Source organism: Pipra filicauda, unplaced genomic scaffold (assembly GCF_003945595.2).
Source record: "Pipra filicauda isolate LSUMZ 115617 unplaced genomic scaffold, ASM394559v2 scaffold77_size3566232_pilon, whole genome shotgun sequence".
Taxonomy (NCBI): domain Eukaryota; kingdom Metazoa; phylum Chordata; class Aves; order Passeriformes; family Pipridae; genus Pipra; species Pipra filicauda.
In genome coordinates this window covers 189,824-215,871 of record NW_024104953.1, presented here as the reverse complement: position 1 = coordinate 215,871, position 26,048 = coordinate 189,824, and the positions used below count along the sequence as shown (strand labels likewise).

The 26,048-nt window shown below is 46.8% G+C and overlaps 1 protein-coding gene across 8 annotated transcripts in view; it reads right to left on the bottom strand.

Annotated features, from left to right (window-relative positions):
* BMP2 (bone morphogenetic protein 2) overlaps positions 1-26,048 on the bottom strand; it is a 220,327-nt gene that overhangs the window by 20,657 nt on the left and 173,622 nt on the right. For all 8 annotated transcript variants that reach the window (XM_039389840.1, XM_027738643.2, XM_027738646.2 and 5 more), the window contains one exon: positions 12,888-12,997. The gene's annotated coding sequence lies outside the window, so the exon portion shown is untranslated. The remainder of the gene's footprint in view (positions 1-12,887; positions 12,998-26,048) is intronic.

Here is a 26,048-nt window from a genome sequence, read left to right as displayed (position 1 = left end):
CCACCTCTCTGGGTAACCTATGCCAATGTTTCACACCCCATAAAAAGAATTTCTTCCTTATTTCTAATCTAAATCTACCCTCTTTCAGTTTAAAACCGTTACCCCTTTCCTTATCATAATGGGCCCTGTTAAAAAGTCTGTCCCCATCTTTCTTTAAGTGTTGAAAGGCTGCAACAGGCTGAACAACCCCAACTCTCTCAGCCTGGAGAGAAGCCCCAAACCCTCTGATCACCTTTGTAGCCCTAAATTTTTCACTGGTACCAACACAAGCAGAATTAGCCCACGGATAGATGCCCAAGAGCAGCTGACATGGATGTCTATCTCACTAAAATGAAGTATCAATAACCCAGCTCACACTCGATGAAAGAGCCAGTCTGAATTATTTACTGTATGTCATACTTCAGGTTTTAATTTCAATATATGGTGAGATGTGCAATAAATTATTCAGAAGTGTGATAAATTAAAATGCAGTTTCAAGTCCCCCTGCATTTTCTCCTCTTAGGTGAGCAGCCCAGTTTGCAATGATGGTTTGCTAACCTATTTTCGTAAAGGGTTTTTCACCTAGAGAGGCACAGAGGCACACAAATTTTCCATTGCAGCAAATCTTATCCAGCTTGAATCATTTAACAGCCCATCCTCCTTGAGATGTACTAATGAAATACAGCTTGGGCAAGGGGGTCAAATGTACCTGCAGCAGGTTAGCTCGGGAGTCTGGGGTTTGTTTGCTCCAGCTTCTCCCAGGGGATTTGTAAGGGTAGGAGAGCTCTTGTCCTCTCACTTATACTATTGTTTTGTGTGTCAAACAGCTCCTCAGGAAGACATATTTTATTTTGCTTTCTAACTTTTTTTCCTCTCTTTATTCATGGTCAGGCTTTTTGCATTGGGATGTCAGGGAATAATGTTTCTTCTACTCTGAACAGTCATGGGTTCAATAAAGCGGTTGTTGTTTTGTCTCACAACTCATTTTTTGACCAGCCCTGCGAAGTTCTTCGTGCCCACTTGTCAAGATATTTTTCATCCTCTTTTTGGCAAACAGAGTAAGGAAATAGATGTCAATATTCCTCCTTGGGACCTCCTTGGAGACAGCTCTTTAGACACAAACTCAGGTGACAGTGATTCAAGTTTTGTTCCCGAATGGGTAACACCTCCTCAAAATTACAACCTTCTGAGCAACAAAACATGCAACATTCAGTCTTGCAAGAGTGATAAGTTTAAGATCCAATATTTCCTGACTCATCAGAGCTCACAATGGAAATCTTTGTACTGTCTGAGGGGAGACATTCCAAGTTTCTGTCCATGAAAGAGCCTAAGTTCTTTAAAAATCATGACATGTTTATGCAGAGTAGAACAATTTTAGGTCAATTTAGGACATTCCGTCCCTCTGAAATCTGCACTGCTGAACTTGTGTCCAGATGATAGGAAATCTATATGTTGTAACAAGAATGTTTTCCAAAACCCAACTACATTTAAAACAAAATCTTTGGAGCCTTTGACACACACCCAGTGCTTTGTACAATGGTCTGCAAACAAAACCTTGTTTGTGGTTTTGTTTATAACTCGTGGCTTGTCTGTTCCAAAATCCTGGGACTACCCCAGAGGTTTGGTGATGCAAACTGCTCCCTGTTGAAAGGCTCTCTGTGGAAACCAAGTTCCGTCAGACACAATGGGTCAAGGAACCTCAGCAAAGTTTAATCTGAAATATCCTGCATCTGATTCACTTTTGCCCCATCAAAGGCAAAGCAAGGATTTGGAAAGAGCCCTGGCTGTGTTGCTGGAATACCTGGAAGCAGCAGATGATGTGTGTGACCCTGAAATGGGCACCCTCTGCCCTCTGCCCCAGCAGGGAAGCAGTGGAAGCTCCCTGTAGGTCCAAGGAACACTGGGATCAGCAGGGAGATCCCATCACCCAGCCCAGGGTGCAGCCACAAAAACACCAGTGGCAACACCAGTGAAAGGCTGTCCCACTGCTGTGCAGGGATGGAACCAGGAGCTAAAAGGGCAGTGGGGGGATCAGGAGTACAGGAACTTCTCCCTCAGAGGCAGAAAGGCTCCAAAGCCCAGCTCGGTGAAATTGCTGCAGAAGGCAAACTGAGCAGCTGCCACATCCAAGAGCTGCTGCTTTACCTGAAGTTAAAAAAAGGAAAGGAAAAATAGTTTCTTTAGATTTCTGGAGAATCAGAAACCCTGAATTTCTGCCAGCCTTAAGAGAACCCTCTACATAAACCTTTACATATAGATATGTGTCTGTATGGATGCCTTATCTGTGAGAACTCTCCAGCTGAAGAAGTTTGGCTGAAAGGTGCCCTATCCATTTTAACACTGGTCCCCCAGGTGAGATGACCAGAAATCAGTTTGTTTCTTCCTTAGCAACAGTAAGGCTGCAGCAAAGGGAATCCCGAGGTGGCTGGAATTCTATGTCAGGGAAACATCCCAGTTAGGTACTGAGCCTACTACAGGTTGCATTCAGAACCGTGGGCAAATAATTCCTTGCACTGTGCCTCAGTTTCTACTCCTGAAATACGAAGTTAAAGAGCTACCAGCCATTGCAGAACCCAATGTATATATCTGAGGATGTGCTGACGTGCCATATTGCCTGAGCACTTGGTCAGAAAAAGTAACACACATTATTGATATTACAATAATGCTCACGAATTACAGACAATCTGCAATTACACTAACTTAAAAACTGGTGTGGTTCACAACAGGAACTCTATTACAATCAGTTTCAGCTTAAATATTTGAGGTTTGGGGCATTTGGAATTAAAAATTAAAAGCTCAAACGTTACTTTTCACAAAAAAATAGTTGCAATGGCAGATTTTGCCAGAGTCAAGCCTGTGGTGCTGTGACATGGTTCGTCAGGCTTATCCCCCTGCTGCTGCTGGTGTTGCTTTGGAGCACAGTTCAGAACTGGAATCTGGTTCCTTGCTGTCCAGCAGTCATTCATTAGGGTACATACCTTTTTTTCCAGCCAAAGCTGGGATTGCAGCATGAACCAGTTGTGTTGGCTGTTATGTGCAAGAAACAGAGAAGCAGCATCAGCCTGAAGTTACTGCTCGGAGCTTAATTAATACCAGGGTTTTTCACCCTCGTATTAATACTTTCCTCTTGAATTGAATGGGACTTGACCTTGTCACAACAAGATCAGGGCAAGTCTGGGAAAACAATGTTATGACATCAAAGCCAAAACAAAGGAATGTCATCGCGTGTGTCAGAGGGGGATGTGATGGGCTCCTCTTACAGTGGCAAAATAATGTCACTGTGAATCCCAAACACCTTCTCAGCTACTAAGTCTCTCCATGAAAAGGAAGAGCAATGGGAGAACCTGGCAGGTGGCAATTTCTTTAAATACCAGGAGATGTGGGTGCTGGAATAACGAGGCTCTACTGACTTTAATGGGGCTGGAGAGATTCACATCTGTAGGAGATCTGGTCCGCTGCAGCCAAACTGTGGAAAGGATGTATAAATTAACAAACCTCCTCACGGAAGGGCAAATAAATTCATCGCCAGCGTGCTCGGGCACTGCTCCCCGGCCCTCAGCGTGGAAATAAGGCCACATCACTTTCATTTGTGGGTAGGAGCTCTCAGTGCCTCGTGCCCCTCTGCAGCGTGAAAACCCCCACTTAGGGCTGGTTACTTTTCCGCCTGATGCTCGGCTGGAAGAGCCACACTGTGAAATCCCTGTTCCCGGCAGCTCCCGCCTCGCAGGGGGGGAGTTCCCCTGTGCCCCCTCCCCTCCAAGACTCAACAGTGCAGCCTTAGAGAGGGGATTTTCCAGCACAAACAGAGCGAAGCCAAACTCTTCTCCTGGCCTCTCCGTGCCCCAGCCCATATTTGCCCCACATATAATTACCTGTGGATTTCACCCAGAAGACAGAGGATTTCACTCATAGCCCCAAATAGGCAGCTCTGACGTAATGGCAGCCTGAGGAATATAGGTCAGGGAGGTGGCCTGGCCACTGGAAATGAAGCTCTGAAGCAGAATGAGCAACCTTGTTAGAGGGGAAGATAGTAATCAGCAGTGGTCCTTGGATCTAAACATTTCACCTCCAGCACTCTTGGAGCTACAGCCCTCATCTGTTTCACTTTCCTATTTTAAGTTCCTGACTCACATCCTAAATATTGACTTCTATTTTTCTATTAGCACTGGATTTTCAGCCTCCATATTGACTTTGACTGTACCTATGGTTGATACTAAGCCTCTCAGGTCAACAAACTTTTATAGCTGTTAGCTGCTCAAACCACATTGGGCAGGAACTGGCACTATAGAGCAGTAGCTAGAAGCAATATTATTGGGAATTATAAATTATTCCTCTGCCTGAACTTTTCCTCTTATTCACATAGCTACATTCATTTTTAAACATGTGGCAAATGAATCGCACAGCCAGGACAATTGGCACTCTGTGATTTTGGGAGCACCCGCCGCCACTGGCAGGGATGGATTCTCCCCTGGGAACAGTGGAGTAATGCCGAAGTCGTGGCAGGGGTACAGCAGCAGAGTCTGGGCCAGTAATACCTCTGAGGGATACCAGAGGATCAGAAGCCCCAAATCCATCTTAGCTGCACACACAGACTCCTGATCACCTCCTCTGGCCAGCGTTTTAGCACCATATGTAACTGAGCTGTTGCAACCAAACATCAGAGGGACTCGGCCATCCATCATTTGCAAAACACTCAATGTATGTAAGAAACAATAACAACATTAAAAGAACATTATGGCAGCGACAAAGCCAAACCTAAAAAGTGAGGAAACGCAGCAATTAAGACTAACTTGTGCCTCATAGTATAATATTTTTCTGCAGACCACATACTATTTTTTGGAATTGGACCCATGGAATAGAAGCAGGGACAGGGAAGGTCCAGCCAGCACGAGCTATGTCAAGTATTTTGCTGACACAGGACGAGTGCAGCATTTAGGTGTGAGAGGAACTGTACAAAGCTGCATCCCTTAAGAGATGCCCCTTTGGGCCCTGCTGCTCCCGGGGACTTGCCCAGCACGTGTCCCTGCACAAAGAGCCCACAGAAAAGGCTGGTTTCCTGCCATCCCCCCTCTGCCACTCAACCTCACACGCAGCCAAAATGTCACCCGGATTTATCAGAAATTCTAAGTCCGTGCCATGTTCAGTTTAATGCTTTCTAAAAAGTTGTTATCACTGAGGAAATGATTCCTGGGATGATAAGCTATGAATGACTTATTCATGCAGTATTTTCAGTCCTTCATCAGTCTACTAGATCTTGTGCTTATGTTCCAGTCCTTCACATACTGATTAATTTTTCATGTGCTACCAGGCCTTTTTTGAGAAAAGACTGCCAAACTAATGCAATCTGGCCATTTAGTAAGCTGTTCCTTTCCTTTTTTTGTTTTTCTTACCCCATGCCTGGAGTACAAGCCTGTGGAAGGAAGGAAGGGTCTGTCAGAGAACTTGTATGATATTTGTGATTTATTATTAATTGCTGGCACAGCAGTCCCTGCAGGTCACAGGCCCCTGTGCCTGTGCTAGGCAACGCCTGGATGCTGTGCTGGGCAATGTATTGACTAGGAAGAGGGCTTTTCCCAGCCCTTTTAAGTAGGCAGAGGTAGTTTTCCCCTCCTATGTAATGGGAAGGGCAATAAAATGCTGGCTGATCAAGTGCAAGGGGGGAGCCAGGCTGCAACAGAAACTGGGCAAGTGTCTGGAGCTGATCCCTCCACAGCAAACCCAGGGAACATGCTTTTCCCTCGCCTAAAGTCTGCAGAACTGCAGTTTGCAAGGATTTACCACTTAATGGCAAAATTCTGGCCCACAATTACCCTGTGTCTCTCTGCCAAAGCACATAGATGAGTTGTAATCAGAGAGCAGTTTTTTTCCCATCCTCCCTCCAACTTTGCCATGAGGTGGAAGAAGCTGTGATGGGTTGCTGTGCCAGGAATGACACGTGCCTCATCCCAAAAAGCTGCAGCTCAAATCCTGTTGCAGAGAAAGCACCAGCCTTGCAGCACGCAGCCCGTGGCCCCGTCAAAATCCTCGGGCATTTTCCACCCCCACCCTATGGCAGGATCCAGGACAAGAAGTAGAGGCCCTGGAAAGCCAGCAGAACATTAAATAAGTTGGTGTTTTTCAGAGAAAGGCTTTTCCTCACCATCTCCTTGATACCCAGGTGCTTTGAGGTTCTTAGACTGACGTCAACTAGATGTAATGAGAAAGTAATATTTACTCTCTTCTCAATAATTCAGTTTAGTTTGCAATCCAAAAAATGGTGTCTTGAGTGGGATCATCGCTTATTTTACCTCTTGTGGAAGGTCCAAACTCTTCTCCCAGTGTTGCTGTGAGAATATGCCGGAGTCAGAGGCAACACAGACCCTGTGAGCACAAATGCCCCCAAGGGAAGGGTCCAGCACCAGTGCTCAGAGTGAGAACCTGACTCTGACTCCCTGTACAACTGCAGCCAAGGCTCTGGGTATTTGATACTTTGATTTCTCATCTGTACAACAAGGAAAAGATAACCCTGCCTTCAGCAGAGCACTCTGGCTGCACTGGGTTTTGGAAGGGACTCTGATGCTCAACATGCAGAATGACCCTCAGACACCTAAACCCGATCCTTCTGATGGAAACATTTATAGCCCTGTGGTTCCTAATTCCAGCTATATGTTACCACATCAGCAAGATGGAGCAAGGTAAGCCTGTTGTCTCCCCCAGCTCTCCCCCAGCTGATCAGCTGGCATTTTGGCTGTGCTCACCAGCACACCTGCTGTCCTGCTGCCCCCCTGTCCTGCAAGCAATGCAATTATCAGGCATTTGCAAAAAAAGACACACACATACACACAAAAAACAGTACTTGGTGAACTACCTGCTGCCATCAGGGCCCCAAGGGACCCAGCCCAGCTCTGCTGTGTGCTCTGAACAGCTTGTCCTTACCCCATCACTCCACACATGGGACACTATCCCCTCATTGCCCTCACCCAGGGCCTGACCTCAATTATTAACTGCGTTTAGCAAGGACATTATTAAACCTGACTCTCTGCTCCCAGATGAGCTATCAAGTGTCTCTCTTTAACCCAGCAGGAACCTTTTTCTCACCCCATGCCCTTCTTATTACCCTTTAATGTGCCCTGAAGCCTCTGGAGCAACACCATCCATCCCAGATAATATCATTTCTAGAAGGAGAGGGGGGAAAAAAGAAAAAAAAAGGAAAAGTCCATTCCTGAAGATTTTTTCCTAACTGGCTCCAAAACATCTTTCCATTTCCTTTCTATTTTAATCATCCATCTCTAATAACAAATTCTAAAAACCAACAGGTCTATCCAGTCACAGAAAACTGCTCAGCTGTGGATTAAAGCACGTTACAGTTTTTAGCAGGACACTGGTTCTTTATACCTGTGAAAACTGATCGCAGCTGTCTATTATGATTAAAAAGCAAGAAGATATTAATAACTAACTACTAATTAGCTCGCATTTTAGTCACGGCTTTCATGCCAAACAAAACCAGGAGTGCCACTGAAACATAATATAAAATGTCAGCAAATGTCTCCACTTTTGTGCTTGGCAAATGCAATGTGCTGATGACACCAGGGCACGGAAGGGCATTGGGCAACACTCCATGCTCCTCTTGGGCTCTGGCACAGGAATGCTCCAGGCTGTGGCTGGGGCATAACCCTGGTGTAAGGCAGAGCAGTCCTAAGGCAGCTTTGCTTCTGGAGCCCAGAGGAGGCTGTTCCTGCAGCTGAACCGAGACCTCAGCAGCCTCCAACCCGGTTTCCTACTGCCTTGCTCCTCTGGTAGACAGTGGGATGTGTCAGGGTTCATCTCACCTCTGTGCCACCCTCAAAGCCCACGGGCGTGTGGTTAACTGGGCTAACTGGGAACCTCAGCTGGTCACAGCTATCAGCAGATCCCAGCATCTCCCAGATGCTGCAGCCTTTGTACAACATCTCCAGCAGAGCCTGCCAGGCAGCAGTGCAGCTCTCCCACCTCCCCAGTTCCCAGTGCCACACAGCACACACTGTGCCAGCAGCTGCAGTGCCCCATGGCCTCACCTGACACACCTCATGCCAGTGCTGCCTGCCTTGCTCCATCCACCCAGCCAGGCAGCCTCACACCACCTCGTGCGAGAAAACCCCTCTGGGGCTGCACTTCTGAGCACAACCACCCCACTTTTCATCTCCAGTGCTGTCCTCTGCTCCACGTCCATACGGTGCCCGGCATCCTGAGGCCCTCATCTCCTCCAGAGCCCCTAGGGGCTGCTAGATTGCAAAAAATACACACCAAAGAACAGCTGGAGAGCACGCAAGCATTCCTCAAACCTATCCTTTGGCTTATGGCAAGCAGCTGAAAAATGCAGCAGCCTTCAAATAAAACTCTATGACTGAATATTGCAAGCACCACGAAGGTTTTATGGATGAGAATGGTCCCTCCCCTCAAAATATTTGTTTTCAATACCCACAAAGTAGTATAATGTCATTTAGCGAGGAAAATTCTGGCAGTGGATGCACAGCCTGGCAGAGCTACAAGTCCTGTAGGTGTTATGATACACACACAACATGTTTTACAAATAGAAAGTGGTTTCCAGAGTTCTTTAATATATTCTAATTTCTCCCACCTCTGCCCAAAAAAGCTGCAGTTATGAAAATACTGTTGCATACTGAAATATTGAAGTCAAAATCTGAAGAGAGTTGTTTTTTTTAAAAAAAGCTCTCTTCAGCTATTCCTTCTTCTCTCTTCTTTTTTTTTTTTTTAAAGTCAGGTATGTTTTTAGCAACTTAAACAGGTTGGGTTACCCACAAGAAGTAGTAATTTTTCCACCTAGCAGATTGAGGTATTCATACTCTCTTCAAACATTTCTAAATTTATTCTCCAGTATTATTCAAATAGAAATATTTGCATGTACACCCTGAATCGGATAAAACCCTTTTAGTACCAACCCGTGGGTAGAAACCACACAAATGAAGAAGATTAACAAAATGTACCTTCTTTGAATCCAAAGAGCCTTTGGAAGAAACCCTTCAAAAAATCCATCTTGTCTCAATTGGTTATTAATGTTATTTCTACATTTTGCAGGTTTGCTCCAGAGCAAACCCAGTACCTGTACAACATGCAGTGAGATAAACCCCTCACCTGAAGGACTTGCTGGCCAGCAGCCACATGGGTGAGCAGTTATTAGCCTAATTTACAGGTGGGACACCAAAGGAAGGAGAGAGCAAGGGAACTTCTCAAGGCCACCCGAGACACCTGGGGCAGTTTTCTTGCACACAGGTCAGCACAGCTCTGGGTTAGTGCTTCAGTCAGCACTCACTGCACAGGGCACGTCCACGTGGGAGATACGTCAGGAATATGGTCTGGGAACATGGATGAATGGGCAGATGTCTAGTGGTGACAAAAAAGTGTCCTCGTGGTTTCACTGGTATTTTCTTAATCCCAGTGAAGATGTTTCTAGTTTGTCTCGGATGATAACCTCTGGGAAATGCACTGCTCTCAATTCACTCACTTGGGATGGGGGATTAGCAACCAGGCAGTGAGTTCCCCTATAGGGAGAAGAGCGAGGTGGAGGAAAGCTGCAGCCTGCAATGGGGTTTGGCAGGCTCTGCTACCCGAGGAACGGGAGAACTTCAGGGAGCAGGACCTGGAAACTACTGGGGTTTCTCAGGTTTCGTGACCTGTTCCCACACCCTGCTGTGTTCAGTCCACTACATCTGTTCTACAAAGAAGAGGAGGCTTTCCAATTGCAAGCATGGAACATCTCCCAGACATCTTTTAACTGCTATACATGAGGCTACCATGAGGCTCTGTGTAGGTTGTGTTGAGGGAGCAGCTCTTACGCTGCTGAAGAGGGGATGAGATGATGCTGAAAACAGGGCTAGAGCAGTGTGGTACCTGTGCATCAGCTGCAGATCACGACCACAAGGTCTCTCTGTAGCCTGAGGGCAAACACAGAGAATAAGTTGGTGCAAATTGCATGAATTACCTAAATAATGCTTGTCAGAAAATTACATCCCCGCTGTGCCACCCGTTAGTCTGCAAGTAGCTCCCGAGACAGCAGAGGAACTAACACTGAAGGAAAACATTACTCAGCAAAAGGTGGGGCTGAATGATTGTGCCTGTAGCATTTCTCACTTGTTTGCAAATAGACTCCCACCTTTACAACTCTATTTGTTGGGCCAGATCCTCTGAGGTGAACTCAACAGTGCTGATTTAGGCTGGCTCTGAATCCCTGATTTACAAGCACAGGTACTGTGGCCTGTAGTCCATCTCCAGTTGTTTGCTAAATTCCATAGCATGGCCTGCGGAATTTCCACCTCCTGCTGCTGCACAGGCGCCCCAAGGTCATGAATGATGAGCCCAGCTTTGCAGAACCCATCAAGCCATTTGTGAAAGGCTTTTTAACCTGGCTCTTCCCCTTCAAAATCCGACCTGGGAGACACAACCCTGTCCATCAGTCCAGTCTCCAGTGGAGGTGAGTCCCAACCCAGCAGACCATGTGGTTGAGTCCTGAGGGACTTAAGCATGTGCTTAAGTTCTCTGCTGGATCAGTGCCTTTGCAACCAGTCCGACTGCTTTGTTAGCAGTGCTGAGCACCAGGGCTGAGCTCCAACAGGAAATAGCAGCTTCCCTTTGAAGTCCTGCCACTGATGTTCACGTAGGTGGGACTTCAAAGAAGAGCCACCGCTTCCCCTCCCAGTATTGGAGGCCCCAGTGTTGGAGAAGCAGTACTGCTGGTTTTAATTGCATTAAGGGATGCTTTAGGGCGGACGATTCAGCCCTTCTCAGAAAAAGGACAACTTGAAAAGGTTCCCACCTGCTGGTAAGAGACCCAAGGAAAAGTGAACTGACACCCCAAAATACCCTTTGAAACAAAGGTCTGTGGAAAGAAATCTCATTCCCTTCTGTTTTCCATAGTGCCACTGGAAACTACCTTGTGTACCTTGTGAGCATCTGGTTTACTCTGGAGCTGTACTCCTGGCCATCGTAAGGGCCCCTCGCCAACTGGGATGTGGATGAGGAATGGCCAACCTCAGCTCCCATTACAGAGATCACTGGAAAAACTGACTTCAACAACAGCCACACTGAGCCAACATGAAGAAACACCCCCACAGGCAACCTACATGGCTGATTCTGCTGCTGACTGACAGTGCAATCACACACAGGAGTCCTGTAATTTCTCTGTATCTCTTTTCCTTCAGGGAAAACAAACCAGAGAAGTCCACATCCTAAACAGTGTCAATAATCTCAACTGATATCAAAACATGGCTCCGCCTTTTCTCTTCCTAGTCTTGCAGATTGCCAGGATCCATCTCTTCTCAGTCACCCAGAAGCAAGACCCAGTCAGATGGGAGAGAAGACCCCAAGGACCCCTGAATGCACTAGAGGAGCAGCCAGCCTGCTCAGGGAACGACAGAAACACTGCAGGGTTTACAGGGATTTGTGAAGCTCTTCCATGTTCATATTGCTTGTTTTCCTCTTCCCTGAATTCCCTTCATGTACCCAGATTCCACACATTTCTACATTCAAAAGCCAGCTGCCCAAGCAGGCATGGATTTTGAAGGAAGGTGAGCAGTTCTGTAATTATTCCAGGACTGAGTCCTTTGTGACCTCACTACACAGAGTTCAGCTGAGCTCTGCTGTTCTTGTCACTGACTTCCCATAAGCTGGCCTGGCCATCCCAGCTGGCCACTCCATGGTTTGTACCTCCACACACAACACTGGCACACTGCCTGCAGAACAAACCCGAGTCAGCAGGAAAGCAGAGTGTGCCAGTGGGGATTAATAAGAGCAGGAATTCTAACCCCAGTAAAACCAGCTAAGCAAAGATGTGCCCCAAAAATGCAGAGAGCTCTTGCTGCCAGACCCTGAGGGGTTGAGAGCAGCAGCAGTGCAGTGTGACAAGACCGGACTTGACCACTCACATGATCCCAGCCCAAACCCTGATGCCTGATCTGGTGTGGAGAATGACCAAAAAGCTGAACTGAAACAATTTCTAGCTCAGGAATTAAAAATGAGTATGGAAAGTCCTTCATGTGTCTCTCAGTGGCCATGGCTTTGCTCAACCAGCACAACAGCAGAACAACTTGCACAGAAATGCTGGAAAAAAGTTCTCTTTTTATCAACAGAAAAGTGATTTTTTCCAAGACATTTCTCTTAGAGTTCTGAGCTTCTACCAAAAAAAGTGACAATGTGCATTCTCAGGTAAAATTATGCAACTATTCCATATTCAGCAGTTTTCCATTAAAGATTCTTGGGATTTATGAGGCTGGGGGTTTTAATTGCTATTTTTTTCTGAATATTTAATCAACATTTTCCACCGAAGGAGAAAAAATATTCTGGTCAAGTGTTGGTTTCTTTGCAAGGTTGAGAAGGGCAAGGGGGAGGAGGGGTCACTGTATTTTTCCTTAAAGACACAAACATTCTCTTATAACTGAAGCCACCACTGCACTTGTGAGCCCGACAAATTTAGAGGACTCAAAATCAATCAATAAAAAAAGAGCTTGACCACAAAGGAAGTTCTGGTCAACCCTTCAGCTTTACATCACAGGCAACATTAATTTTATCACAGCCTTAAAAAATTAAAATAGAAAAATGCATCTTCTTGGAAAACAGCAGTTATTTTCTTCCCTTGCTCAGATATTTTTATAAGCCTGGTTCCACCAGCCTCACTCCTGTTGAGAATCATCTTACCCTGCAGGGCAGACCAGAGGTGAGATATTATGTCCCAAGCAGGACACTAAGATGCCTCCTCCCAACAAAAACTCCACTGTGCAGCTGAGCTGGACCAGCCTAAATCCCGGGCCCAAGTCTGGTTTGAAGCATTACCCATCCTGTCTGGATACTGGCCTCTATAAACAAACAGGCCAGAAGGTTTGGAGAAGAGGTGAAGCCTTTCTCATTAGCTGTGAGCAAGGAAGGAAGTTGTAGCTTACCAAAGACTGCGGGAATTCTCAAGTCCCTCCTTCCCTTAATAGCAGTGCTGGAGGCGGAGAGGAGCCGGGCAGAGCCTCGCAGGGACGGTCCAGCAAAATGGTGAGACAACCTGGGAAATGAAACACTGCACATGAGTAAGGGTGGCAGAACTCGCCTGACAGATACCTTTCTCGCTGGCTAATCAGAACCACAGTTTATAGCTCTTTCCATTAAATCTTAGCTAAAGGACACAGCGGCACAGAGATCACCCCAAGTCGCTGGCAAACATATGTCTGAACCCTTATTTGCTCAGAGAATTGGTTCTGATAGGTCGTTGTCACCCCTCAACGTGTTTTTTTCTGCTTTTTCAACATCAGCTTCAGCAAAACTTTCACTGGGAAAAGGTTTCTCTGGTCCAGGAGGAATCTTCTGGTCAAAACACACATAATCAAACCTGGCCAGAGCAGCCAACAGTTTCAGCAGTCAGAAGATGCACTTCTGAAGGCCTGATATGGATCAGGGGGTTAAACTTGGACCTTCTAAATCCAAGAGGGACATCTTAACCCCCAGGCAAGAGGCCATTCTTGGATGTTGCTCTCCTGTGGGAGTCACTTCATACTGGCTGTAAGTCATAAAGTATTTGCTGGTAACAGCGAGCCCAGTGCTGCAGAACAGAGAACCAGAAGGAGCAGGAACGTGACGCTGGATCTCCCGAGCGCCAAGAGAGTGACTTGGCTGTCCAGTGGTTTATTGCAGTGACCAGGAAAAACAAACCCTTCACAGATCCCGTGCCTGGATGGAAATGGAATGGAAAAAACTTGCAATCTCCCAACATTTTGTGCAACAGGAGAACCATTTCCTACCCGCTGTTACAGGGGGCAGATCTGCAGAGTTTATCACCTCTTGTCGCCAGAGTCAGGATCTGGCCTGCTGCCTTCCCCCTCATTCAGAATGCACTTTCATCTCTAGTATAAACACCCAGAAATATCAAAAGCCCTGTTGACAGTGCTGCTCTCATTTTCTGCTTTAAGAAGTTGCCAAAATGTACAAAATCAAGCTCCCCAAGTCACAGTGGGCTGTTTTGTCAGTTTATCCAATCGGTAACGTAATACTATCACAACCTCTATCATTCTCGCTCTTTTCTTTTTTTCTTCCCCCACCCCCCTCCTTTCCTTCTTACACAAGAATTTCCCCTGGAAGGGAACACAGTTCCACCAAAAATCAAATCACAGCATCAAATTTCAAACCTGCAAATATCAATCAAATATGGTCCTGATGGAATATCACCGTCCACGTGCTGCACAAGCATTGTCTGGGCCATGCGAGGTAGACTATGGATATTGTTGTACTAAAGGAGCTTCTCTGGGAATTTTCTCTGAGACTGCAGGAGTCAGAAAGAGGAATGCTTTGCTGTCCCTTCCCTACTACCTCAAAGAGCACATTTGAGGACTGGCCCTGTATTTTTTCTTGTCTTCCTAGTTCCCTTCAAAACCAGTGGGAAAATCTGGGCCTCACAAAATATAGAATCAGGTTCTTTCTTATTTCATTAAGGAAAACAAGAGCAAAATGAGCAGCACCATTTAGCAAACAGCAACTCCGTGGAAAACTTCTAGGAAAACAGGAGCAATGCCAAAAGTTTCTGTAGCTCCGGAGTTCCTAAGCAGGGAAACACATCCCCACAGCAAGGCATGCGTGACATTTGCAAATGGCTTTCACTTGAAATCAAGGTGCAACACACACACATTACCTCGGCACATCATTCACTCTTAATCTATTAACGATATGACTCATTAACATATTAGTAGCAGTCGTGGTGTTAATAGGAGTAATACTAACACTACTGTCATCGTAGAGCTCGCAGGTTCCAACATGCCAGTTTTACAGGCATCCAACAGAAGGATTTGTGACCCAGCATCAGGAAGGTGGTGAGACAAGGTTTGATAACGCTACCGCAGTTACTTCATGGGATGTGTGCTATTATCTCTTGTTATCTCGCCGAGGAATCACGGAGATCTAACTGTGCAATCATAAGGATTGTTCAGCGGTAAGATCCCTGATGGTATCTTTGCTGGACATGGGATGAAACCCTAAAGATTGGTGGGTTTTTCATATTGTTTAAATGTTTCTGTAAGTACTCAATCAGGTGTGAAATGCCTGCTGAGCTCTTGCAGAGATTTCTGCTTCTGCAGGGTGCAAGAACACTCTCACCTCAGGGAAAGGTTTTATGAAGTAATTTTGCAGAACTTGTCAAGAACTGCTGGGGAGGAAAAACACACAGCCTAAGAAATGCTGTTGCACACTCCTTTTTCTGCCCTTGATTTCCCTGCTTGGCAATCTCATCTGAAAGGACTTGAGGAATGACCCTGCAAGTTTGGGATTTCCAGAAGCACAGTTCCCCTGGCATTGAGGGAAGGTCCCCACATGTCTGAGCCCACCCACGAGGCTCAGCCAGCACTGCCACACAGCCAGAAACCCCCAGAGCCCAACAAAAGTGCTCTGACCCACAGCCCTGCTCTTCCAGAGGAGTGGCAGACTCAGGATGGTTGTGTTCTGCAAAGGGAAGGTGTTTGCACAGGATAATTAACATTATTGAATGATTCCTGATGGTATAACATAGATCTGATTTACCAGAAGTGCAAACGCTGCTCACAAGATTTAGGGTGAAACTGAGTTCAGGTTTCAAGTATCCTTAAAAATCTGACAGTCTAAGAATCTAGCTTTGGGGACTTGGCTCTAGAAAATTGATTATGAAGACTGGAGAATACCCCTGGCTTCACACACAGACCAAATCTGCAGACACAGGTCTGCCTCTGAGGCCATGGCACAGGGGAAAGGAGCCATTCTGTGATACCCTGCCACGTAACCCCGAGTCTGTGGATCTAAAATCCACACTAGAATGGAAGGTAAGACTAGGCAGGCTGGGACCCACAGCTGGGGTGGGAAATATCCACAGTAGCTTTATATAAGAACAATAAAAAGCAAGCCTATAATTACCTTCACCATGCTGCGATGAAGTCTCTGCCATTAACATCTCATCTATATACAAAGGTAGAGCATCTTCGAGTGTATTAGAACAGGGAAAGCACTGCAGCTCTCTTTTGGGAAAGAAAAGTTCTATGGTACAAGTCACTTTGACCCCAAAATCACTGCATTCACATGAGGCCTTGTCCCATTATAACCAGTGGTAAAAAAAAAAGACACCTGTTGAGGTTTGTCTGATGACAATGTTGTTCTCTCTTAACTCAAGGGAGCTCTCTGGCCGCAAGAGCAGACTGAGGTGGGACTCCAACCCCACAGCTAAGGCTGCCACAGCCCTGCCAAAGATGGCTGGGGCCATCTGAGGAGTTGTCCATGTTTACCTTCCCAACTGGTTTATCTGGCTCCCACCTGCTGGCTTTTCAGAGCCCCCAAACTATTATTATCAAGAAAATTGTATTAACTACTACATGCCCGAGTGAGTGAGTAGACAGGCTCAGCCACTGGGAATGGGAAAACAAATTCTCAAAGGCAGCTCTCTCCTCCTCCCTTTCCTCAGGCTTCCTTTTATTTTTAAAGACAGAATCAAAATCAGCCCAGATCACCCCACTCCAGGCAGGAGGGACAAGGCACCAGGATCCTCCTTGTCTGTTTTTAGCCTTTTTCAGGGTTCCAGCCAGGTGTCCCAGCTAACGGGGAGAATCCTGCTAATTGTGCACTTGCTGGAACAGCCACAGCTCTCTGCCTTTCTGCTCCAAGCTAAACACCCCCCTGCAATCTCTGCTGGGGTGAAGTACAGCAAGTGACATCCCCTTCCTCAACATCCTGAAAAGAGGAAAAGCTCCCTGATGCCTCTCTCCCACTGTACTGCTGACTCTTGATAATCTGTCCTGTGCAGAGAATATATGAACAGCCCGTGTCTCAGCAGGGGAAATACACAACCAGAATCAGTGATCCAACAACTTCTCTGTGAGATCTGCAGAGGTGTGAACTTCACCTTTGCAGCACTTTTGTGAAGCCTCCACTGCTGAGCCGTACTCCCCTTTAGAGGTGGGGACAGCCTTCCCAGCACTTCTGCTCTGTAAGAACATGGACTTTCTATCCAGACTGCCTTTATGGAGGCTTTGAGAGGAGAGCTCCTAAATTGAAACCACATTGCCCAGCCTGAGCCAGAGCCTGCTGCATGAGCCCTGTCTACTCCCCGAGTGTTTCCAGTGCTGATCGCTTCCCAGCGAGAGCACAGAACAGTAGGGCTTACAGCTCCCGGGAATCTGCCAGCATGGAAACTGTGCTGGACTAACAGCTCACAAACCTCCACCAGAGCTCTGGGACTGTCTTTCGTCTTTCCAGGGTCTTGGTGGGCTCAGAGTGGTCTGAACAGCTCTTTGTGCCTGGAGCTGCTACAAGAGAAACACCTTTCCTCTTTTTTTTTTCCAGAAGAGAAGCTGTTGGGACGTGCTCAGCATCTCGCTCTGTTCCGATAACCCTTTCGGCATCCCTCCACTTTCTGGTTATTCATTTGTTACCCCTGAAATCTGATTCCTGATCTCAGCCCTCTCTTATCAGCCCCCTTCGCTGAGGAGTTCCAAAGTTAGTTTTAATCTCTGCGCTCTTTCTCTGTCCCCGAGGCCTTGTTTGCTGGGGGAGGAGGTGAGTGACAGGACTGACATTCTGGGGGGAAGGGGCTGCCCTCCATTAACTCGCTGTTATCTGTCTATTCATCTGCCCACAAAACAAAGGTGTGATTGTTGCTCCAGCTCACAGACCTGCACTGGCTTCACTCCAGCTCCCGTGGGTCAGAGGAGCAGAGGGGACATGGAGGCATGGCCTGAGCAAGCCCAGTAACCAGAGGGTAGCTGTGCTGAGGTCCATACAGCCACAGCCTGCCCGGCACCTCTGAGTGGGAATGATCCCATCCTAGCCACAGCCTGCCTCCCTTTGGATGTACAAACCTGCCCATGAAACACAGGTTGGATTCTGCACCACCCCAGCATCTGGCAAACCCGTTCTGGGCTGTGCTCTTATAGCAATTATATAGGATATAGGGTGCTAGAACATGAGTTCCTTTATCTCTGTTTCCCACATTACACCCTCTCCTAAGGCAAATTGATGCAGCCCCATTGAAGCCGAGGCACTGATTGACACCAGCGGAAGATCTGGCCCCGATTCTGCCGTGCTTTGCCTCTGGGTAGTCATTTACACCTGTTCAGAGTGCAAAAGGCAACAGCAGCAACCGCTGGAGCTGCAAAGCACTGAGGTCCCATCCCAGCCCTTCAGAGCCCGACATGCCATGCACGGATCAGTGGCACAGGGCCCAGTTCCCTTTGCATCTAAGTTGGTTTTGGCGTTGCACATAGGCATCCTCTCTTCAGCTTCTAGTAAACCTTGAGCTCCCTGCCAAGATTCATGAAAGAAAAAGTTGTGACCCAGTTCCTGGAGGGTGACTTAGTGTAAATAACTCTCAGTGGCGTGATGACACCCTCATGAAATCCAGCAGCGCACTGGTCGGTCCATGAAATACAGAGCTAAGAACCAGTCCTAATCCAACCTTACATGTGAATAGCTTTTCCTTTCCTTGCACATACAAAATCCCTGGCAACTTCCGGAAGAACTGCAGTTGTGCAAGCCAAACAGGGCTTGGCTTACTTTCTGAATCATCAAAATAATGCCAGTTTGCACGGACAACATCAGCTTTTGAGCAAAGCTTGCCAACACTGAAAAAACCTTGATGTCTCAATTAGACCCCAGCCGAGTGCAGCTATGGGCTTGCCTGGGCTGTCCCTTCAGCCAGCTTTAACCGTGTGGCCAAAGAGTCTTCCAAGGACTGGGCAGACCAGTCTCCACTCGTTGCTTGCCATACACCTGCAGGAACTGAGCCTGAACTTTTCTTTGTCATTTTACTGCTCTCAGTGACATCCTGTTACTGTTTGGTGGCCTGTACAAACAATGGTAAAGCTGGACAGCCACCAACACACATCTTCAGAAGCTCGGTTTTTCTTGGAGAATTCCAGCTTCTTCTGGTTTTTGACATTGCCACCCACAACCCACTGAGATTACTGCAAGGCCTCCAGAACCAATTTCAAACAAAATGGACCCAGCATTTAAACTAAGGCACCATGTTTATATCTCTGGGTTGCTTTGGGCTTCTAATTTCCATGGGGATTTGCATAATAAAATACAATAATAGGCTGGGTGAGTACATTGAGCAGTGGCTGTCAGCCAGGAGCTAATGAGCTCCATTGCAGACTGTTTAGCCCTGGACAAGTCACTTGACCTTCCAAAGTCACATCATCCCCACCTGTGAAATGGGGATGGCAATACTTGCCTCACAGGGGTGTTGTGAGGATTAATTAGTTGCTGCTTGTACATCACTTTGATGATGTTAAAAACTACATGCCTGCTAAGTATTGTTATTGTATCATGGCTGAGAAGATATTGCATTTAGGGCTAAATCCTGCCCTTGGAAAAGGATGTGTCTTTCCCCACATCTTGTGCAAGCAGCATTTATATAACATTGGTACCAAACATCAACATGCACCTTGTACCTCCGAGGTTGCCAAATCCCTGGAACAACAGCCTGCTGGGAGTCATGTGATGCCCCATCCCACCACGAACAGCTTTGGGCAGAAGCCCAACTGCAAACTCTTTCTCTCTCTTCCCCCATGAATTGAGATTAGTAAATGTTTCCATCAGGGATTTCAGCAGTGACCTCAGGTCTGGGGCTCCGTGCGCCACGCAAAGCCCAGGCAGCACACGCTGCCGAGGAAATCCTGCCTGGCACAGGGTGCCAGGGACAGCCAAGCACATTCCCGCACACAGGAAAGCCATGATGGCTGCAGTGAGCTTGGATGGCAGCAGTAAGATGTGGATACATGCAGAGCACAGACAGATAAAGGTAGGCTGGGATGGCAGCAGGAAGACGTGGATACATGCAGGGCACAGACAGATAAAGGTAAGCTCCCCTTGTCTAAACTCTAAGCCTTAAGTGGGTGCTCCCTCTCCCATATGCTTCACTGAGAGGAAAGACCTTCCACCTTGGCATTTGGGCCTGGATGCTGCCAAACTGTGCACAAAGAAAAGAATCCCAGTGGCTGCAATGGGCTACAGCTCCAGATCATTAACAGGCTCAAAACACAGTATCCAGCCTGCTCAAGGCACACATGGGAGTTATGCACCCAAATTTCAGTGATATTTAGTGGAAGTCGGCCAAATGGCTGCCTTTGATTCCTTTGAAGTTTGAGCCATATCTGTCACTGTACCTCAGACGTGTGAACTGCTCTGAGAAGTGTCCCATATAGTCCAGACTGGGATCAAACGGTTCCACTAAACTGAATTTGATGAAGATGGAGGTTGGGGTGAGGCTGATCGGCACCAGTGTTGTCTGAAAACACACAAACCCCCAAGCCAGCAGTTTGAAAGGGTTAAAGGAGAAGCTTGTTTGGGTAGCTGGTGTACACTAACTATCATTTTCAGTCAGCAAGCAATGACTAGTTAGTGGGGCTTATCATCCCCAGCTATGTGAGGAATTACAATAAATGCCTGAAATGCAGGCAGGTTTCCGGCTTAGGTAGGCAAATAATGGAAGTCACTATTTTTGTCTGAGTTGCAAGAATTCCCTGTGCACACGGGCTCCCCACCCCCTCCCCACTGTAACACAGCAAACTCCACTCCCTACTGCTTGGCAAAATGAAGTCCTTTCATGCATCCTTGGGACTTCTGCTTTGTCTGCACAAGTAGCCGACTCATGATGTCCTTTTTGGTGGAGAGCAACAGATTACATTTTCTGCATTCATTTGTTTTAAATACTCCTGGAACGTAACGACCTAAGGATGAGCAGAAGGAGATATGAGCTGCTCTGAGACAAGGACTGTGTGATTCGTAGGGGAAAAATAACAAAAGAAGAAACAAGAGCATAATTCTGGTGTTTCCAAAATCTGCTAGCAATCCTCCCATTGCCTTCAGTTGACATGAGGCTTCACCTCTGCAGCACCATCCCAAAATACTCCCAAACTATTCAGTGATTCAGCTGCTATTCCAACAGCCACGGGAGAAAACTTCTGGCTGCATCTGCAGGATAGAAGTAGGATAAACTTTGGATAGCACTTAGTAGTAAATAGGGAATAAAGTCATTACAGTTGATTCTCATTTAGCCCAAGGCCTTTCTCCCTGCCCTGGCATCCCCAGGCACGTGCCTGACCTGGCCTCTCTCGGAGGCCCCTTTGAGGTTTGCACGAATGCCGGCTGAAGGAAACACCGGGAGGGGAATCAGGGTGGGATCCTGAGCCTTGAGAAGTCCCATGTTGACCTGGCCAGGCTCCAGGCTGGTCCAGGAGCGCCTCAGCCCCGGTGAATGCAGGCACTGTTTGTGGAGCACTGCTGGGGGAAGCCCGGCGGAGCCTGGAGATGGTGGGGCCAGGGAAGGGTTAAGCAGCGGCAGGGCTGGAAGGGTGTCCTCCCTCCGTGCTCCACACATGCCGTATTCCTTAGCAAAGTGAACATATTAACACTGGCATGCTCCCACACACCGCCTGGCTCTGCTCCAGGAAATCATAACCCAGCTATTTGGCACACAAGGCCACAATTTTATTTACACAATCAACTTCTTGATAAACACAAAACTTACAAAATATACCACGCCCTTTAAATGAAAAATGAAAAAGTGTCGGGGAGAATGTCAGTAACCTGACCTTCTCAGCCAGAAGGGCCAACCCGCCTCGATTTGATACCCCCATCCCAAGGAAACCACCTGTGGATCCATGAGGGTTTGCTCTCCCAGGGTCCTGCTGGGGGGACACATGGGGGTGCTCTGTGGGGCTGGGAGCTGCCAGAGGGATCGGGGCTGACCCAGGCAGGTTTCCTCCTCCTGGACCCCCATCCTCACCTCCTTGCCTGGTGCCACCAGAATCCCTGGCTAACATAGCTGTCCTCTTGGGAAGGGAAGAAGGCCCCATTCCACCAGCAACCCCAAAACAGCAGAAGCTGGCCTCCTTTACTGCCCTTCTCCTCTTCCTGACGTGGATCTTGTCAGATGTCTCTACGAACATCATAATTTTCAACTCTATGTCCCCTAGTCACCAACTGCAAGTGAAAGTTGTAGGTTTTATTTTGGGAGGAAAAAAATTCTGATTTAATGTGGCAGCTAGATTTTCTGGAGACATATCCCACTTTGCCAGAGCACCAGTCAGTTCAGCTGGGAAGCAGGGAAGGTGAGAAGCCTAAACCTTCAGCAGCCCCCCAGGGCACCCACTGCCTTAGGTGAAGTTCTAAACGTGAGATAAGCTGCCTCAGCCTTGCAATGAACTGAGAGGCACAGGTATGCATGTTACTGGTATCTGGGGTCACCTGAACTCAGCTCCACCACATTCTCCTTCACCTTTTGAGCTCACATGTCTCCACTGACCCTTCAAAGCAATTGTCTTACTTGGCTACTCGACAAAAGGCTCCCATCCTCAAATCCATCGACTCTGGAGGCCCTGGAGACCAGGGTGGCACCCAGTGCAAGCTCTCCAAGGGCCAGAGCTAATGGTTGTTCTGCTGAGCTTTAAGCTGGACACATGAAAACAAGAAGATGCTTAAATATTGCCTAAATCCCACTTGAGAGAAACTGTATGAGAAAAAGTAATGGGCCAAGGGTATTAAACTGATTTATACTGGCTGAGGATCTGGACATATCTGCTTTATTCTTTGCAGATAAAAAGATCTGCCTGAGGCTAATAAGCTTTTGATAGTTTGGGAAACAAAGACTGATTTTTTTTTGTTTTTCCCACAAATAGGAAGAACCACCTTCAAATACCTAAGACACATTGCAATCATTTAGAGAGATAAACATCTTGATTCCTAGAGATAACAGAAGTTGAATGGTTGGCCTCAAAACCAAGCATTCGTGACAACTCTTGAAACAAGAACATTATTACTCTCCATTTCCACAACAATTTACATACAACTGCAAAGAAAACCCTTCTGCCTTTGCAGCTGGAAAATGCACTGTAAACACATCAGCCAAAGCCTTGCCATAGTTCCTGAACACCTGGAGGTGGATGGGTGAGCAGGTACCCTGGGCCATTCTCCTGGAAGCAGCTCAGGCTGACATCAATACAACCATCTGAGATGTGAAAGAAGGACCCCTCCCAGGAAAGGACAGCAACACTGGAGAACTGAGCCAAGGCCAAGGGAAGAAAGTATGCAGGACTTAGGCAAAAAGCACTTCCAGGGAGTTTCTGAAATAACCTAGTTGTTATCTGCCAGGCATTTTGTCTCTCTTCACAGGTTGGGAAAGGAGAATACAGGTCCACCCAAGCAGATCCTGAGCGTGATGGAAATTTCCCAGGTTCTTCACTACAAAACAACTGTCGTGCATTCACTCCTCTCTCTTCCTCTCCAAAAAGGAGCAGCTGAAATGAGCCTGTCAGAGGAGATCTTATTTTTGCCTCATCCACCCTGTAAGGGTCTTGCACACAGCACTGTAGCAAAACATTTGCAAAGAGTAATTTAGATCTGTCTGCTACATATTGAGCTGCACATGAACAAAAGGCTGTCCTTGTATTGTGAATAATTTCCTCAAAGAACAGATGTTGCCTGATTTCTCCAGAATGTCCAACTCCTACAATTTTATAGTGAGTGATACTACATACAGTAGCCTTGCACTAATATAATTTTCATACCTAAGGACCTCAGTTCTCATTCAAAGTCAGTTTTTATCCTCTGAATACAAGGAGTTGTGTCTCTGATGCAAAAATCAGGAGGCAACCTTCGCCCAAGTTCAGCCTACAAAAATCTGAAGCCAGTCTCAGGACTACACAGGTTTGGATGCTAACATCACTACTGTCATATAAAAAGGAAAGAGGGAGAGTGAGAGCCCAAACTAGAAGTATCTCAGCTCTGCCAGCAAGGACAGGGACACTCACGTTGAGGGACCTTTCCAAGAGCAGCGTTGATGATTTCTCAGGAACGGGCTCCAAATTAACCTCACCAAGCCTATTTCAGAGCCACAGAGGGCAAGATGTGGACGAGGAGGAGGACTTCAAGGGTGCTTTCAAACGAACTGAATCAGAGGTTTACCCAACCCCACTCTTTCAGAAGTGTCTGAATAACGCACCAGCCTGAACCACTGGAAAGGAACAAATAAATGAGTTGGCAACTTTCACAGGGAGGAGCCTTGAAGCCCAGTTCCCAAGACCACACCAACCAGCTCCGTGTGACAGCATACAGGAATGAAAATAGGTAGGTAACATTAACAGAAATACACTGAAACTTAATAACAGCAGCTTGTCAGGACATGCACCAAAGAGAAGTGGCTCATAACAGCTCCAGCCTGTATTATGAATGTTTCATAGCCACCTGGCTAACAGAGCTGCCTGAACTCAGCTCAGGTGGTGTGTGTGCTGTGCTAACCCACAGTGCTCACTCTGCAAGGAGACTGCCCAGCTCAACTTGGGCATCTGTGTTAAAAAGAGACACCGTTCCTCTTGTCAGACTGAAAAATGCCTTAGAATAACAAGGCAGCAATGGACAGAGCTCAAGAGCTAAGCTGTGTCCTCCTTTGGTGTAAATCAGGAAGGTTTGCTCGGGATGAATGGAGTTATCCCGATTTACACCAACTATAATTGTAGTTGTAAACCCATTGTAACAACCTCTTCTTGTTTCAGTGAGAACTTCCATGTGTGTATCAGTAGCTTAAAGCAAAGGCACAGTTTAAAAGCAAAAGTAATCCCCCTGCCTTTCCTCTCCTGATCTGATTCGCATACAAAATGGGCTTATGAACTCAAAAATTATGGGAGGGATTCGGGGAGGAGGAAAGGGAGACACAAGAGCCCTTTTATTTTGCGTCTTATTCACAATGAAAATTGGCACAGAAGCCAACCACATACATTAACATAGTTTGGGCAAGTTTAACTCTCATGAATACATTTCTGTGGAAAAACTATGTGACTATGGAAAAATCCCCTCTTTTTTGCCATTTGAAAAGATAACAGGCTTCTATGTGGAACATACCCAGAACCTGCCTGATTCAGAGACATGGAAACACAAAGATGAATAAGGCTGAGTTTCCCATGCTAGGGGCCCATGGAAACTGAGAGGGGAGGAAGAAGTAAGGAGGCCCATTGACTCGGGAGAAGGACTTTCATCCTACAGGTGAAGGAAGCATTTGAAGGCACCAGTAACATTGCAGGCCTGTTCCAGAGCCCATCTAAGTCACTGACAACATCACATTGACTTCACTGGCATGTGAGTCACAGCTGAACAGTTTTAAAATACAGTCCAAGGCTATTTCCATATCACTGTGTAATGAGTGGGATCCAAAACAGTTCAAGTGACTTACCTGCCTTTTGTTCATATTTCTGGCTGTTAGTGTGGCTGGTGTTTGTGCTCTAGGTCTCCATATTGCACCGAGGAAGAGCTGAGACCAGGACCTTTTGGGAGGTCTGTCTCAGACTGATGTGCACACCAGTGCACCCACGTCCAAGTCAGGCAACCTGGAGGAAGGAAAGCTTTGGGCAAACGTACTGGGGCATCAACTGCATCTTTCTCCTCCTCTCCTGTATCTCCACTGCCCCTCTCCAAACTCAGGCTGAGGAGGGCTCTCAGTGGGAGCTGGAGGATTCAGCAAGAGCAGTGGGCATATCCACTGGACAAGGTAAGCATTCTTCTGTCTGATGATGTAAGTGCACCTGGCACCCAAAATCTGGAATTTAAAGCTAGCCCAGCCACAGGACCTGCTCTGGGATTCTCTGGCCCAACTGCAGTCCAGATGCACCTTAAGACTTCTGCAGAATTTCAGTTATACAAAAATAGTGACTCACTTCATACATCCCTAACTGCAACCTAAGAGCTACTGCCATTGCTGTAAAAAACCCTTCTCGTTTCCTCACTGGCGCTGTACTGTGCTAGTTCTGCTCCAGTGCCACATTCCTGGCAGAGGATGGTAACCTCAGAATGACTATTTTCTTTTGAATGAACTACTTTGCTTTATTATTATTAGCCTATCAGATACAATAGTTTGCATGGCAAGTCCTTCATCAGATCACTTCAGAAGCATGTCGCTGCAGTAGGCCTTTAATATCATGCTAATTTGTTTCATAAATTACTAATTGAACTCTTTAAATGACTCATATCGGTATGGAGAGTCTTGCCATAGAGAAAACTCGGTGATCTCAGAAGAGGGCACATCACAGAAGCATCCTCCCCTGCTATGTAACACAAACAGG